The sequence below is a fragment of the Thermobia domestica genome, chromosome 15, assembly GCF_964235325.1.
Source record: "Thermobia domestica chromosome 15, izTheDome1.hap1.1, whole genome shotgun sequence".
Taxonomy (NCBI): Eukaryota; Metazoa; Arthropoda; class Insecta; order Zygentoma; family Lepismatidae; genus Thermobia; species Thermobia domestica.
In genome coordinates this window covers 125,536,950-125,555,791 of record NC_137468.1, presented here as the reverse complement: position 1 = coordinate 125,555,791, position 18,842 = coordinate 125,536,950, and positions in this window count along the sequence as shown.

Here is an 18,842-nt window from a genome sequence, read left to right as displayed (position 1 = left end):
CAAATAGAAGAGAAATAACGCAATGTACCATGAAAAACGCGTATGGTACAAATTGTACCATAGGATCCCCAAAGGGTTAAGAATTGTCTGTCAGTTACAATTGAAAAGTCAGTCTAATCAGTAGGGCTAACGGGTAGTTCGTTAGCTGAAACCATTCCTAATCAGTAGTTGTAAGAATATAATGAATATAACAATGAAATATAAGAACGGGCATACTCAATACAAATGTTATTAAATTCAATAGTGTGAAAGTACTGTTTGGAAGACGAAAAAAACTCTTGGTGAACCTTCGTTTCGAAAATATTTTTAAAAAATGATGGAACGGTATTGTTGTACATGTCAGATATTCACAGTTGAAAAGTGAATCTATTTAAGATGAGGCAGGCTCTTGTTGATCGTCAGTTACCAAGAAATAAAGTGAAGAAAGGGAGCGTCGTAAAATGTCACATTATTACAATTAGAAAGGATGTTGATTAAGGCGGTGTTTCGTACTTAAGCAGAATCAAGTTGATCGTTATATTTCCTGACACATGGAGGGATAAAATGAATGAGCGGAATTTTCGTAAATTATCAAATTTTTACGATTAAAAACACTCTATTGAGTAGGGCGAAAGGTGTGTTTCGTACATATACTTAGTCAAGCTGATTGTTTGTTACTGAGCTATTTTAGAATAAAATTAAACAATGGAATTGACGTAAATTATCAGACTTTTACAACTAAATAGGAAGTCCATTCATAATAACGAATGGTGTGCTAGGATGCTGATGTGGATAGTTTGCGTTCGCAATATTAAGACATATTTCAGAGTAAAATATAAAAATCTGATATATTTACAATGGAGAAATGAGTCCACTCAGCAAAGCGAAAGGAGTATTTCGAAGTTGAAAATGAGTCTTACTGTTCGTTAGTTACTGACATATTTGAGAATAAATTCATAGAATGGAATTGGAATGGAGAAGATGCAACTCTTGCAAAACGTTAGTTGCTGACATACTTAGGAATAAATGTTAGAACGGAATTGTAATTTCTTAGACATTTTGAACTGAGTGTTTATTAAATTTAATCTGACAAAAGAAGTGTTGTAAGCCGAACTAAACTCTTGGTGATCGGTAATTTCTGACATATTTAAGAGTAAAAGGGAGTATTTTAATGTTTTATAAGGTATTAACACTTAAATAGTGAATCTGTTTAGCACGACGAAAGAAGTGATCCGGAGATGAAGCAAAAGCTGTCTGGTCGCTAGTTAGTTACATATTTAAGAAATAAATCAGAGAACAAATATCTCGTAATTTGTTAGATATTACAATTGATAAATTGGTATTGAGTAAGGTGAAAGGCGTGTTTTTTAAAATGAATTTTGGTGAGCTCATTCACTAAGGCGAAAGAAGCATTTGGAAGATGAAACAATCTCTCGTTGTTCGTAAGTTACGATGGAATTATATGATAAACGAAAAGGTCGTAATTTGTGTGCCAGTTAAAATTTAAATGTGAGTCTATTAAATGGCGCCAAAGGGTTGCTCGGAAGCTGAAGTAAATTCTTAATAATCAATAGTAGTCGATATATTTAAGAATGAAATGAAAGAACGAGATTATAAATGGCTGGGCCTACTCAACTGAAAAGTTATAAAATTGAATATGGCTACGGAATGTTTGGCAGACGAAGTGAACTCTTACTGATCGCACGATTCTGACATATTTATAAATAATATGAACTAACGAAATTGTCGTACATTGTAATATGTTTACAGTTGGAAAGTGAATCCGTTTACCTCAACGAAAGACGTGTTTCGAAGATAAATCAGTCGCTTTAATATTCATTTTCCGTTCTCGAAAATTCCCATATTCTCACCATTGAAATACGCGTAAATTAAAGAAGGCAGAGAGAGTGTTTGGTAGCTTTAGCACAGTCTTCCTGGTCGTTAATTACTTACGTATTTAAAAATAAAATGTAAAAACAGAATTGATGTAAATTGTCAGATATTTATAACAGTGAATTCGCTGCATTCAGTATAGCTTAAGTATTGTTTGGGAGATGAGGTTTGCTATGCTAAACGATAGTTACTGAAATAGTTAAGAATAAAATGAGATCACGGAATTTTCGTATTTGGTCAGGTGTTTACAATTGAAATGTGAGGATATTATGTTGCGGAGTGTTTAGAAGCTAAAGTAGAACCTCGCTAATCGGTAGTTGCGACATATTTAAGAATTAAATGAAAGAGTAGAATAGTCGTAAATTGTCAGGTTTATAATTGAAAACTTAGGCCTTTCAGTATATTGAAGGGACTGTTAGGATGAAACAGACTCGTTAAACATTACTTGTTAACATACTTAAGGATAATATGTAAGAACGGAACTGTAAATTCGTAGACATTTTTAATTGAAAAGTTATTAAATACAATCGGGCAAAAGGAGTGTTTGGAGTACAGTTCAGCATAGAGATATTTAGATTGAAAACGGATTCCATTCACTAATGCGAAATTTGTGCTTACAAGCTCATGTGGACTGAGTGTATATCACTTCTCAATTGTAAATATCTGACAATTTACGACAATTTCGTTAACTCATTTCATTCTTAAAAATGTCGAAAACTACCGTTTAGAGAGAATATACTTAAAATTCCATACACTCCATGCCCCATCAATTAGACTAACATCTGATTTGTAAATATCTGGCAAATTACGACAATTCAGTTATTTCATTTTATTCTTAAAGATTTCAATGAATCTTTACTGAATCAACAAGAGCCAGCGTTATTTTCCAAACGCTCCTTTGGCTTAACCGAATGTCCCACTTACTATCTTAAAGAACTTACAATTTACCACAATTACGTTATTTCATTTATTTTAATGATGAAAGTAACAAACGACCAGCAAGACTGCTACTAATTCTTAGCACTCCCCTTGATCTCTTTAGTTTACTTATTTTTCAAAATTAAAAGTATGACAATGCAAGTATGGCTTCAACTAGGGATTGCAATAGTCCGCAAAAGGTTCCATACACTACTTTCGTTTTACTGAATTAACTCACTCTTCAATTGTATATATGTAGGAATTTACGAGAATTCCGTTCTTTAGTTCATTCTAAAATATGACGATTAGGCAGAGTCTGCTTAAGTACCAATCATAGCTTTCGCCCTAGTCAATGAACTATTTTTTTAATTGTAAAAGTGTGTCACATTAGAACCCTTCCCTAAAATATTTCAGAAAGTACCGATCAGCTAGAGTCTTCTAATGTACGCAATACACCTTTCGTCTTACTCAATGGACACTTTTTTTTAAATTGTAAACATATGACAATTCACGACCGTTGTGTTCATCATTTTTCCTTTCGAAACTAACGATCAAGAAGAGCCAGCTTCATATTCCCAACACTCGTTTGACTTTACTAAGTTGACCCGCTATTTATTATAAATGTGGTGTTTGGTTCGGTGTTAATGATTTATGACCATCCAAAACTTTCTTTTGACCATGCAAAAATTCAACTTCAACAACGTTGGGATTCTTAAATGACAAGACTCTCGCCTTCTGATTGTACTTGTGCGCAAAAACATCGGGTTGATTGAACTTTCTGTGAACGTCGAGTATTCTTACTATACTCCCAACTTTAATATGGTCGTATTGATCTTTCCCATGTTTAGCTTTACGTTTTTCAAAATCTTTCAATAATTGTCCCTTCGCAAGAACTCTGATTATTTTCATATGCTCAATACGGCTTTCGTTTTCAAGATATTCAATTCGAGTGTGAAATTCAATATCCTGTGTTTGTTTCGGTTGATATCCATGAAGAAGTTCAAAAGCTGATAACTTCGTTCGTGAATGTTTCGAACAATTTATAGCCATGTCGATGGTTGGAAGGATTTTAGTCCAATTAGAGCCTTCATCGTCCAAATAACATCGCATTATGTCCTGAGCAGTTTTTGAAAATTTTTCTGCTAAACTTTGACTTTCGTGGTATGCTGTCGGGCCAAATACCAATTTGAACCCTAAACGATTTGACAATTCTTCTAGAATCTTGCTTGTATGGTCACGAAGGCTGTCTAGGTTAATCGTATCTGATATGCCGTATCTTAAAATTACATGCTGGTAAAGTGCTTCAGCAATTTCGTTACCCGTAATATCTTTAATAGGTATAAGAATAAGGAATCTCGTTGCTACATCTACTACAACTAACACATGTCGAAATTTATGGTCCGTCTTTAGTGGTCCAAACTCGTCTAGATGTATATGACTAAAAGGATTTGTAGATACTCTAACGTCTGGAATTAACTTAGGTTTTCTATGTACCTTCTTATTTAATGCACATTCCTCACAATTTCCAATCATTTTAGCTAATATTTTCCGCATCTTGGGAAAATATATTTTTGCAACAACTCTTGGATAGATCTAGGTTAACGAGAAGTGCGCGCCAGATTCAGGGTTTACATGGTAGTATTGAAAAACTTTTGGATATAGTTTCTCTGGTATGCATGTTAACAATCTCGTGATATTTGCTTACTTCGCTTGCCTATACAAAATTCCATTTTCAAGTTTATATGCTAAGCACTCCCTCGTAATTTCAACTTCTTCCGGATTGTCTTGATGGTCCTTAAGCTTCTTATATATGGGTCCACACCACGGGTCCTCCTTTTGCAATGTTGCCAAATCTAATTCCGGTTCCAGTGAAAATAAACACATGTCATAATCGTCATCTTTCCCTACATTAAAAACTCCCTTGTGGGGTTTTGTTCTTGTTTCCCTGGATAGGTAATCGCTTTCATTCTGATGACTTTTTACAAGAATAGGAGTAAACTCATATTCTGAAATATACATATTATACCTGGCTAGTTTCGCTGTTAAATTTTTCGCTTGTTTAATGAAAAATAGCGCCCTGCTATCCAATTTTACATAAAAATGTCTACCCAAAAGATGATAACGAAAAGCTTTGAGACAAGAGATGAGACTAAGCGCTTCAATTTCCAAAATAGTAAGATTACGTTCTGCTTTTGTTAATGTTCTTGAAAAATATGACAATACACTAAGCTCCTTCAATGTCTCATCTTCTGCAATATAGAGAATTCCTCCTATTCCGGACATTGAACCGTCGGTCACTAATAACAATGGCTTTTCAGGGTTATATGGTGCTAGTGTTGGTGCATTCGCTATTGCCCTTTTCAGGGTCTCAAAAGCCTGTTGTCTCTCATGATTCCAATAAAATTTCGCTCCACTCTTAAGCAATGGCTGGAAAGGTTGCACAATTTTCGCGTAGTCTTTTACATATTTTCTACAATAGCTAGTCAATCCTAACCATGAGCGTAACTTTTTAATGGTGTTTGGAGGTGCACATTCTTCCACTGATTTCTTAATCCTGTCACAAATAGCGTAACCATGCTGGTCAATTTTATAGCCTAACGCTACTATGCTTCTTTGCAAGAAGGCACACTTGTCTAAAGATAATCTAATTCTCATGCGCTGTAAACGCTGGAAAATTTCTCGTAGAACTTCCACCATTCTTTGTTGATCGTCAGTGTAGGCCAATATATCGTCCATATAGTGAGTCATTACATCTTCTGACATACCCTGAAAGGTTATAAACATCAGTCTAGCATATATTTGAGGACTGAGTCGATAGCTCTGTGGTATCTTGCAATACTGAAATGATCCTAAGTGTGGAATGTGGAATGCTGTACATGGTCTAGACTCTTTAGCAAGAGACACGTGGAAATAAGCAGATTTTACGTCACACTGTGAATAGAATTTATGACCGGATGCTTTTGCTACTATTTGAGGAATAGGTTGCAAATTTATAGATGAAAAAATAACGCGTTCAATCAATCGACGAAGATCCGTGACTAGTCGCCATTGATTACTGTCCTTCTTCTTCAAAAATAACGTTGGAGAGTTATATAAACTCTGGGAAGGTTCCAGTACTCCCTGTTTTAATAATTGTTCAATCTGTTCAGTTACTTTTTGTTTCGCAGCCTCCGGAATAGCGTATTGACGTATACAAAAAGGTTCGTCTGACTGCAATGGTATTTTGTGTTCATAGTTCGGTATGGTCCCAATTCTGTCTGGATTCCAATTAAAAACATTGGCATATTCATAACAAAGATCCAAAATTTGTTTTCTAATCTCCTTTTTGGCTACACTTCCAATTTTAATTCTTTTTGGGTCAAATAATTTCCTGTCTTCTTCCAAATACTCCTTCGAGGGGCCTTCTTCTTCTTCTTTCTTCTCCTGTAGTAGGTGAATGGATTGCACAGCTCCAATCTTGAAATTTTTCTTTAATTTTACACTCTCAGGGGTTGGATTCACAATTTCCACACATGGATGCTTCCTAGACACTAAACACACTGGTATCTCTATACCCTTCTCTTTCAAAACGTCATCTTCGGGTTCCAACAAGAGATCTTGATTTTCCCTGGTGTACATTGGTTTCAGTGGAATTAAAATCTTCGACCTTGGTGGGATCCAAATTCTTCTAGGGGTTAGTAGCTGTGGCTCCAACTTCATATTTAAATGTTCTCCTACCGTCGTAGATACTAAATGTAACGTTCGTTCTTGTTGTTGTGCCAATTTGATGGACCTCCTGGGTTGTACCATTAAGTGTACTATTTTATCTTGAAAATTTATATTCGCATTTGCCGCCATTAGAAAATCTACACCCAACAACATGTCAAAACCGACTCCTTCGACTACTCGAAAACAGTGATAAAACTCATTTGAACCAATTTTAAATTTTAAATTCACAGCATTAGATAGGTTAAGAACTGTATCTCCAATTCCTTTAATTTGAGTTTCCAAAGGCCTTAATACCACATTCTTCGGCAAAATTTTCTTATCAACTAAAGATAATGTTGACGCACTGTCTAAAATACTATTAGTATTTAAGGTATCAATCTGAACTTGTAATCTAACTATATTGCCTGTGATATATATAGGTACTTGAGTTTGTTTTCGTTTGTTTAATTTATATCTATTTGTCGCCATTCTATTTTTATCTTTATTTTGTTGGACTAATCCTATCTTATTTACTTGGTTGTGTGCTTCTGGTATTGTCTCTGAACATGTAGGAACCTGTGTTCGTTTCATATTAGTATGGCGGTTAACATATTGTCCACCTGGAAGATCACCGCCACGACATCCAGTATTATTCAGTTTAAATTTGGCTGTAAACAGTTCTCCGCCAAATGATTAGGCATAAAACATTTTGAACATACTTGCCCTACATTCGGAACAAAGTTAGGAGCATTGGGGTTAAGCAACGCCTGTTGTTGTTGTTGAGGGTAAAAGTTTGGTATGTTGTTGTAATTGTCCTGTACCACATGCTTGCCTACCATTAAAATTATTCGGTCTTCTGTTCCAATTAGACGGTTGTATTCCATTCCAGTTCCCATTGTAATTTCCTCTTCCATTAAAATTTCTCATAGCGTTATTGCGTCCACCGAAATTTCCTCTCCCTCTCGGGGTCGAGTTCTGAAATTGTTGTTGACCATCAAATCTACTAGCATTACCACCACGACCTCTGAAATTTCCACCTCTTCCTCGAAAGGTAGATCTTTGCTGTTGTCCCCTCGCACTGAATGCTGGTTGGTTACCTAGATGAACTTGGCGGGAAGTGTCCTCTTTCGGCACCTGAGTATCATGTGACATACTCAACGTAAGTTGTTCTAGCTTCTTAGATAGGTCACGTAGTTCATCCCTCTTGTTCCTTTTCTTAGGGGTGTCCTCTTTCCCTGGCTTCATCGTTGGTCTGGTCATGGACTTGTCTTTTCCTGTTTGCTTCTTCTGTTTCTTCATTTTAAGTTTCCACCTCCTTTCAATTTCAGATGTCTCCGACTCAGAATCCGTAGTGGAACTGAATGTAGATTCGTTTCTATCAGTACTATCATCATCCTCAGAGCTGTCCTCTGACGAACTTGATGTTGAAGAATCCCTCATTATCTTCTTTCTATTGTTTTTCTTGCTATTCTTCACGGTTGACCTCTTCTTCTCCATCTTTCTCGCCATCTTCACCTTTACAAGCGCGTTCTCTATGTCTGTAACCGCATCAATAAGTTGTTCTGGGGACCTAAACTTCTTATTCCCTAACTTTTCTACTATTTTGGCCCTTAAGCCACATGCTAACATTGACACTGCCGTTTGGGGAGATATATGCCTGGCATATTTATCTATTAACGCTAATTTGTCATATAAGTAAAACTTCGCACTTTCGTGTTTCCCTGTGTCCTATTAGTAATTTGGATAATAGGATCCGCACTCGTCTTAGGATCAAGAAAAAACTTTATAATTTCTCTCTTAAAGTTCTTATACGGTAGTGCATTTAAATTATTGCGCTTAATTAAATTCTTTACCCAACCTTGCGCTTTACCTACAAAACAGGCAGGTAACATGTGTTTAGCCTTGAGTTCCGAATAATCGTTTTCCCGTATAAAATCCTCGAATGTTACGAAAAACTTTTCAATACAATCGTGTTTTATGTCAAATTTAGGTGTATTATTGGTGTGTACGTGAATTACCGTCGTCCTATCCTCCCTCCTTGGACTATGATCTCTTCCACGCTGCTGATTTTCTCCTGTTCCGTCATTCTCGCCATCATTTTGTGCTCCTTGGTCCTGTCGTCTGTTTTCATTCTGCGGGTTATCCTGTCGTCTGTTTTCATTCTGTGGGTCACGTTGTCGCCTACTGCGCCGCCGCTCAAAATTTCTCTCTGGGCTGTCTTGGTCGGATGACGAACGTCCCTGATCGCTGCTAACGGACGGGTGGCGTCTACATCTCATCTGATCGTCGGTATCGTCTGTACTCAGAAAACTCATATCTCCTCGTTGCGCTCTGGATCTTAGATTATAGGGGTTTCTATCAAAAGTTTGTGACCTCACGTGTTGTTGTTGACGCTGCTGTCGAACTAGGACCGGTGTTGCACGTCGCCCGATTTCGTCCAATAAATTACCCAATTCGTCCCCTAATTGCCTTAAATTCAGGCTGCTCATAGATTATAACTAATATATATATATATATATATATATATATATATATATATATTTGTTTGCTTTTTTTTTAATGTACTGTGTAAATAATTTTGGCCTGGCTATACTTTAACTCTTAATTACGCAAACATTTCTAAAATTCACACAACGTTATTCTTTTTTCTCCATTTTTTTTTCAAATAAGAGTAATGTCACAAACGGACGTTAACATTATGCAGCATTCGAACTGCAAGGTCATTTCATTTCCTGTTAACAAGCTGAACTACGCCAAAAATGCTGACTTATAAATATGTCGCACAGACTAACCTGAGTAAAACATTGCGCTTTCATGTAAAATAATAATGATGAATGTCGCGTACCTTAGCATTATGGTTATATTCTTTCAATAAAATTGCTTATAATTAAAACAAAATAGAAAGTAGCTTTTGCCCAAATTAAATTGTATCTAGTTTTAACTTGTGTAATTACTTTTTTTTTCGTACTACAAAAACCCTTTAAAACTTATATTGGCCATTATATTATGTGTCTCTGACAGGGAATCGAGCCCCGTTCTCTCACTTAACAAGCAGGGTTACTACCCACTATACTGTAATTAAACACATTCTGCCACCTTCAAAGAAAAGAACCTCATTGGCCCTAAACTTGTTTAAAGAAAAACATTCACTGGCCACCATGTGGTCCTAAACCCGTTTAAAAAAAACACACACTGGCTACCATGTGGTGTCTGGTTCGGTGTTAATGATTTATGATCGTAATTAATCATTCGATGCTAGCATTACCGTAATTCGGTCAATCTGGGTTCGATGATAGCGAACCAGACAACCAGCTAAATAAATACACTTAGCATATATCATTAAATAGTTTATTCTTGATTATCGTTACAATTAGATTAGTAAACAACTTAAGGCTTTGCATGGGCAGTGTGGCTACTATCTATCTTCCTATTTCATTCGTAAAGTGTTGGATTTATAGTTTAAGCTTAAGTTAATTTATTTGGCTTTAGTTGAAGCTAAAGATCTTTCGGTTTTGTTATTAATTGCTTAACTTAGACATCTCAAGAGAAACTACTAACCTGGTTGCTGTTGAAGTATTTCGGTCTTGGTATGGAAGTGTCCAGATTATAATAACTAAGAATATACAGACTTGGATGTCGAATCGCGGGATCTTTCCGAAACGGGAGTTTAGTCGAGACTCTCCTCCTCGAGCTCTATCTGCAGGTCGAAAACTACCTTCCGTATTTCTTGCAATATTCTGAATTCCTATCGATGCAATTACCTCGAAGGTGACTTCCTTGTAACAAGACTTCCTTATATCTGACTCTGAAGTTTTACCATATTTCCTGGTTGCGACGTCTATAGAGCAATGTGCGTATACACGGAAGTCTGGTTTTCAAGCAACTCAAGAGATTCTTAAGTCGATGTCCTTATACACTTATACTATCTGACCTGTCAATTATTAATGTATCCACCACATAAATAAATAAAATTTACGACAAATTACGACAGCGTGTCGAAGATAAATAAAACTCTTGATGAACGTTTGTTAGTTCCTTATTTAAGAATAAAACGAAAAAATGGAATTGTCGTAAATTCTGTTTCATTACAATTGAAATGTAAATTGTTAATCATTTTGAATTGTACAGTTATTAAATCCAAGAGGGCGAATGAACTCATGGAACGGAATTCTCGTTCATTGTAAGATATTCACATTTGCAATAGGAAATCTTTCAGAAGGGCGAAAGAAGCGTCTCGAAGATGATTCCGACTTTTGATGAAGGTTTGTTAATTGCTTATTTAACACCAAATGGAAAAATGGAATGGTCGTACATTCTGTGTTAAAAATTTTCAATTTAAAAGTAACAATCACAAAGAGTTTACCTCGATTTCCCAACATTCCTTTCGCCCTATTGAATTTAATAACTATTCAATTGAAAATGTCAAACAATTTACATTTATACTCATACATTTTATACTCATATATCCCAGCAAGCAAAGAATAGTCAGATTCTGCTTCATCTTTGAAACAGTCCACTCCACGTACTTAATGTCCTCACTTACCGATTGTAAATATCTGAAAAATTAAGAAAATTCGGTTATCCCATTTAATTCTTATGTATGTAGATAACTAATGTTCTGCGAGATTTTGCTTAATCTCCAAAAAACTTCTTTTGTCCTGCTTAATAGATTGACGTTTCAACTGTAAATATCTTACAAAGTACTACAACAGCGTTCCTTCTTTCGATTGTTAAATATGTAAGAAACTAACGATCAAGAGTTTACATCGACTCCAAACTTTCTTTCAAACTACTGAATTTAAGAAGTATTCAATTGAAAATGTCTAACATTTTATAATTCCGTTTACATACATTTTATTCTTATGTATGTGACCAACTAAACATTGCGAGAGATTGCTTCATCTTTGAAACAGTCTCTTCGCCATACTGAATTATCTCACCATTCAATTGCAAAGATCTGACAATTTACGACAATTGTGCGTTTTCATTTCATTTTTAAAAATGACGACAACTAACGATTATCGAGAATCTACTTATGCTTGCACTCTTTGACCCTAATTAATAGTCTCATATTTCAATTTTAAATATCTGACAAAATACGAAAATTCCGTTATGTGATATAATTCATAAATATTTCAGTAACTAACAATCAGCAAGACCGAATTTCATCCAAAGACTGCTTTGCCTTTACAGAAATACCGCACTTACCTATTGTATATATGTAAATTTTTACAATTCCGTTGTTTTATTTTATTCCTAAATATGTCAGCAAACAACGACCAGCGTGACACTCCTTCTGCTTCCAAATACTCCTTTTGCTCCGCTGAGTGGACTCCTTATTCAATTATAAATTTCTGAGTTTTTTTTTTAATTTTCATCTGAATTATGTCTTAAAGTAGCGAACGCCAAAAGTCTGCATCAGATATCAAGCATGCTTTTCGGCTTAGGTATTGGACTCAGGTTTTAAGTCTAAATATCCGTTAATTACCGCCAATTCCATTATTTCATTTTATTCTAAATTTGTTAAGCAGCAGCATAACCTGGGACGTTAAACAAATTTTTCATTTCATTTCATTTTGTTCAGTAACAAAAAATCGCCAAGAGTCTGCTTACGTATGGAACCCAAATTTCACCCTACTTAGTGGACCCACTTCTTAATTGTAAACAGGTGGCAATTTACGACAGTTCAGATGATTGTTTTTAATTTTACATATGTGAGTAACCACCGATGATCAAGAGTCTGCTCATTTTCCATACACTCCTTTCCAATTTCTAAATGAACTCACCCATTGTAAATAGCTGACAAACTACAATAATTCCGTTGTGTCTCATTCATTTCTTTAATTTATGCTTCGTCTCCGAAAAACTTCCTTCATAATGCTAAATACATTTACTTTTTATAACTAAATTTATTTTACAATTTACGAAAATTCTGTTCCTTGCTTTTATTATTATATATGTTGGTAACTAACGATCACCAATATATTTCTTCGGCTTATAACCATTTCTTGCCCAATTGAAATTAATAACTTTTAAATGTAAAATGTCTAACAATTTACAATCACGCTCATACAGTTTATTCTTAAGTATGTCAGCAACTAAAGATTAGCGAGAGTGTGCTTCATCATAGAGACAGACACTTAGCAATATTGAACGTCCAGATTTTAATTGTAAATTTCAACAATTTACTACAATTCTGTTCTTTCATTTTATTCATAAATATATCAGTAACTAATGACCAACAATGTTACAGCTTACCAACTCCTCACGCTTTTTCTCGTTAAATCACTTTTCAAATGTAAAAATATGACGATTTTGAGAATTATGTTCTCTCGAAGTTTTGAAATTATGTTTTCTAGTAGTCATTGGAACAGTCCGCCTAAATTTCCAAGCACAATTTTCGCCTTAGATAATAGACTTACTTTACAATTGGATATATCTGAGAATTTACAACGATTGCGTTCTTTCATTTTATTCTAAAATGTTTCGCAAACTAACGATAAGCTAGTCTGTTTACGTACCAAACACACTTTTCCTCCTAGATGATGACACTCTTCTGACGTCATTTAAATTTTTATATATATGATGACAGTTTAAGTCAATTCCAGTTTTTCAGTTCACTCAAAAATATGTAGAAATTTTCCAATCATTTAGAATCTACTTATATACCGAACACACCTTTCGTCCTACTCGATAAACTCTTAATTAAATACATGTGACAATTTAGAAACCTTTCGTTCATTCATTTTATTCTTAAATATTTCAGTAACTGAATATCAAAAACGTCTGCTTCAATTTGTAAACAGTCCTTTCTCCTTACCCACTGAACTAGCTGACCAATTCGAAATATATGACAAAATACGATAATTCCGTTATATCATTTAATTCTTAAATATGTAAAGATAGTTGTGCAAGGTTTTCCTTCTTCTCCAAAACACTTCTATCATCGTGCAAAATTGAATCACTTTTCAACTCTAAATATCTTACAATGTACGTCAATTTCGTTCTTACATTTCATTCTTAAATATGTCGAACACTTTTGATTATGAACAATCTACTTAAGGTTCCATACACTCCGTGGTCAAAGATAATAGACCCACATTTCGTTTGCAAATATCTGACAAATTACGATAGTTCTGCTATTTCGTTATATTTTTTAAATATTTCAGTCACTAACGATGAACAAAAGTACATATCTAACAAATTACAACTCCGTTCTTTCATTTCATCTCAAACATATGAGAAACAAACGACCAGCGAGAGTTTACTTCGGCTTTCAAACACTGCCTCGCCCTGTTCAATTTAATAACTTTTAGTTGAAAATGTCAAAGAATTTACAATTCCGTTCTTAGAATTCAATCTTATACATTACATCAACTAGCGATTAGCAATAATCTACTTCAATTTGCAACACCCCGATGGCCCCATTGAACAGATTCACATTTTAATTGTAAATGATAGACATTCTACGACATTTCCGTTGTTCCACTTGTACTTACATATATCAGTAGCTAACGATAATGATAGTCTATTTGGTCTGCCAAAACTTTTTTTTTGCCCTACTGAAAAGAACAACTTTACAATTATGAATAGTTGCAAATTTACGATAATTCCGTTAGTTCGTTTATATCTTAAATATGCCGCAAATTACGAATAACACGAGTTTGCTTCATCTTTAAAACTCTAGTTCCGACCTACCGAATATACCAATTTTTCACTTGCAACTATTCGACAAACTGCGAAAATACCGTTCGATTATTTTGTTCTTCAATATGTCAGTAGCTAACGACCTAAAGGTCCTTCAGCTTTCAACTACTGCTTTCGCTGTGCTGAAGGGACTCATTAGCAATTGTAAATATCTCAGAAATGTTTTTTTAATTAAATTTTCTAATATATCTTAACTGGCGAACGCCAAATGTTTACATAAGAGTCCAGGAACACCTTTCCTATTAGTGAATGGACTCACTTTAGAATTCTAAATACCTGATAGTTTACGTCAATTCCATTATTTCGTTTAATTCTCAAATCGTTTAGGAAGTACCAATTAACACGAGTTTCCATATGTACAAAAGATATCTTTCGCCCTACTAAATGAACAAATTTTTATTAGTAAATATGAGAAAATTTACGACTTTTCCGTTCATTAGTTTTATACCTACATACGTCAGAAACTAACGATCACCAAAAATTTACTTTGGCTTCTAAATTCCCCAATCGCCCTGATGAATTTAATAACTTTTGAATTGAATATTTCCAACAATAAACAATTCCGTTCATACATTTTATTGTATATATATATATATATATATATATATATATATATATATATATATATATATATATATATATATATCTGACAATTTGCGACTATTCCGTCCATTGATTCATTCCAAAATATGTTGCAAACTAGAGCTACTTTTAAGAGATCCGAACTATAGAATTGGTTTTATTTATATATAAAATAAGATTACCATACTGGCGGGGTAGGGGGGCAATCGCAATGATCCCACCTTCATCCGCCCCTGCTCTTGTGTAGCAGACTTTGTAGACATTTTGCTCGTGTATGCTCCTGACGATGAAGATTAGGGACGGCCACATCTGGATAATATTTTATTCTAATACCCCATAGAAACTTATCCGGATTTGCAATATCCGGTAGACGGATAACAAAACGGATGATGGATAACAGATAATATCCGCATATCGGATTACGGATAATATCCAGCTGGCGGATAATATCCGGATAACGAATGACGGATAATATCCGGATGATGGATAACGGATAATATCCGGATGAAGGATAACGGATAATATCCGGAAAACGGATGACGGATAATATCCGGATATCGGATGGTTTTAGGATGGCGGATAACGGATAACATCCGGATGTCGGATAACACAAAACATCCGGAAAACGGATAACCTCGGATAATTGATTTACTCGGTTAATTTATGAAATTAACATCACGGATAATATCTGGATAATAGACAATTGGATAACTGTTACATCCGAATGAGAAAAAAAGAATAATATCCGGCTAAGTAACTTTGCAGTAGACCAGATCGTATCCGTAGATTCTCTCAGGGTACTATCGCTTCTTGCCTTTTTTCATTCCATCAATTCTTTTATTATCATTGATTTGCTGTAAACATTGCACGCAGTGGATCAAGAGCAGAACGCTTCCTCTTTTGCGTGGGGTTGTTATTGTTTTGATCTCTGGCAGTGTAAGTTAGTAGTGGACAACATCGTATCCGTGGGTTTTCTCAGGGTACTCCCGCTTCTTCCCCCCTTTATTCCTCAATCTCTCTATGATAACTGACTTGCTTTATTCATTGTAAATTGTGACTCAGTGGTACAGCGCTCCTTTGGGCGTAGGGTCCTTATTGTCCGTAGATTCTCTCAGTGTACTCCAGCTTCTTCCCACTTTTCATTCCACGAATTTATCTTAACATTGATTTACTTTTATTATTTTACTAGGTGGCTAAGTGCTAGAGCGCTTCCTCTGGTAGAGTAAGTTTGTGTTTCACCAGAACGTATCCGTGTTATTTCTCAGGCTACTGTCGCCTCTTCCAAATTTCATTCCACTAATTCCTCTATTACCATTCACTTGGTTTAATCATTGGACAAGGTGGCTCAGTGGTAAAGAGCTTCCTCCGTTGGGCGAAGTAATTTTCTGGTGTACAAGATCGTATCCGTGCGGTTTCTCGGTGTACTCCCGGCTCTTGCCTCTTTTAATTCCACGAATTAATTTATTATCATTGACTTGATTCAATCATTGGGCTCGGTGGCTCAATGGTAGAACGCTTCTTCCGGTGCTCGCAGTCCTTTCTGTTTCGAATCCCTGCCTGATAAATTTGTGCTGGACAACATCGTTTATTTGGGCTTTTTCAGGATACTCCCGCTTCCTCCCACATTTCATTCCACTAATTCTTCTCTTATAATTGTCTCGCTTCAATGTTTGGGAGTAGTTTGTGGGTAGTAAAGCGCTTAGTCTGGTGGGTCAAATAATTTTGTGGTGGATAAGATCGTATCCGTGTGTTTTCTCATGGTACTCTCGCTACTTCCCACTATTCGGCCCTTCGAATACTCTATTATCACTGGCTTACATAATTCATTGTGCGCTGTGTCTCAGTGGTAGAGTCCTTCCTATGGTGCGTCGGTTTCCTTATTATTTCCTTTCCCGGCCTAGTAAGTTTGTGTTGACAAGGTCGTGTTCGTGGTTATTATCAAGATACTCCCGCTTTCTCCCATATTTCGTTCAACCAATTCTTTTATTATCATTGACTTGGTTTAATCATTGGAGAGGTCTTTTTAACCTTGAGCATTGTTGTAAGGTCAGAAATTAGATTCGGTCCCAAGCATTTGGGTTGTGATGTAAACCATTGCTGTGGTTCAATCTCAGTATTTTATTACGCAAGAAAAAAACATCCATACAGCTATAAATCTTGTTCTATCTTGCGCAAAAAGGTATTGACATTGAGTCAATTCGGAGTCTCATTTCTAGTACTTTGAGGCCAAGAACCGATACCGGACATTGCGCTGTCGTCAAACGACTAGAATTTTTCCAATCTTACCATCCGAGTCCAACAACCCCATGTTTAATAGTAAAAAAGAAAGGACCCGCGTCTAAAACTTAGGTACTAGTTTCTTGAGGTTTGAGGCTAGGGTACTATTTCAGACATTACAATTGTGCTTAATGTATCAAAACGTTTCAAATGTCTCCAACGCCGACCAAGAACTTCATGCTTAATAAGTGAATAGAAAGCGCCCGCGCCCATAACGTCAGGACCTCATTCCTTGAGCTTTGTGGCCTGGACCTGATTTCTGACATTACCACTGCACTCAGGGGAAACGGACTATTCTAACGCCAGCACTCGCGTCCACCAACTCCATGCGTAATATGGTCGGCCTGAAGTAGGATAATCGACTCCATGCTTTTTTTCATAATCATTCTTTAAATGGTAGGAACCGCTCTACCACTGAGCCACTGACCCCAATGACTGAAAAAAGTCAATGGTGATGGAAGAATTGGTGGAATGAAATGTGCAACGAATAGCGAGTACCCTGAGAAAACAAATGGATACGAACTTGTCTACCAAAAACTTACTTAGCCCACCAGAGTTGGCGCTCTACCACTGAGCCACCGCGTCTAATGTCTAAGCCAATTAAATTATAATAGAGGAGTTGCTGGAATTAAAATTGGGAAGAAGCAGGAGTACACTGTGAAACCCACGGATACGATATCTTCCAATACAAACTTATCTTTCCCACCAGAGGAAGCGCTCTACCACTGACCCACTGTACCCAATGTTTAAGGTAGGTCAATGATAATAGAGGAATTTGCTGGAATGGAAAGTGTAAACAAACGGGAGTACCCTGAGAAAAACGACGGATACGATCTCGTCCATCACAAACTTACTTGTTCTACCAGAGGAACTACTTTGCCACTGGTCCACTGCGTCCAATGATTGAAGCAAGTGATTGATATTGATTGATTGATAATAGAAGAATTACAGAAATATAATGTGGGAGGAAACGGGAGTACCCTGACACAACCCACGGATACGATCTTGTCCACCACAAATTAATCAGACAGGGGATCGAAACATTAATTACCCCACGCACCACAGGAATCGTTCTACCATTGACCCACCGTACACAATGATTGAATCAAATAAATAATAATTGAGGAATTCGTGAAATGGAAAGTGGAAAGAAGCGGGAATACCCTGAGAAAACCCCCGGATACGATTATGTTCATACAACGTTACTTGGCTGGGAAACGGAAAAAGTAAGGACCCGACGCACCAGAAGAACCGATATCCTAATTAGAAATCGCGTCCAATAACTAACGTAAGTCAGTGATAATAGATTCATTTGTGGAATAAAATGTGGGTGTAAGAGGGAGTACCCTAAAAAAATCCACTCATACGATAGTGTCCACACATAAATTACTTGGCTGGGAGTCGAAACAATAAGGACCCCACGCACCAGATGTAGCGTTCTATCACTTTGCCACCGCACCCAATGATTAAAGCAAGTCAATGATAATGGAGGAATTGGTGGAATGAAAAGTGGGAAGAACCAGCAGTTTCCTTAGAAAGCCTACGGATACGATCCTGTCTACCACATAACTTACTTGGCAGGAGAATCGAAACAATAAGGACACCAAGCACCAGCTGAAGCACACTGCCACTGAATCACTGAGCCCAATTATCACAGCAAGTGAATGATAAAAGAAGGATTTGTGGAATGGAAAGTGACAAGGAGCGAGCGTACGCTCACAAAACACACGGATACGATCTTGCCACCACAAACCTACTTGGCCCAGCAGACAAGGCTTTCTACCACTGAGCCACTGCGA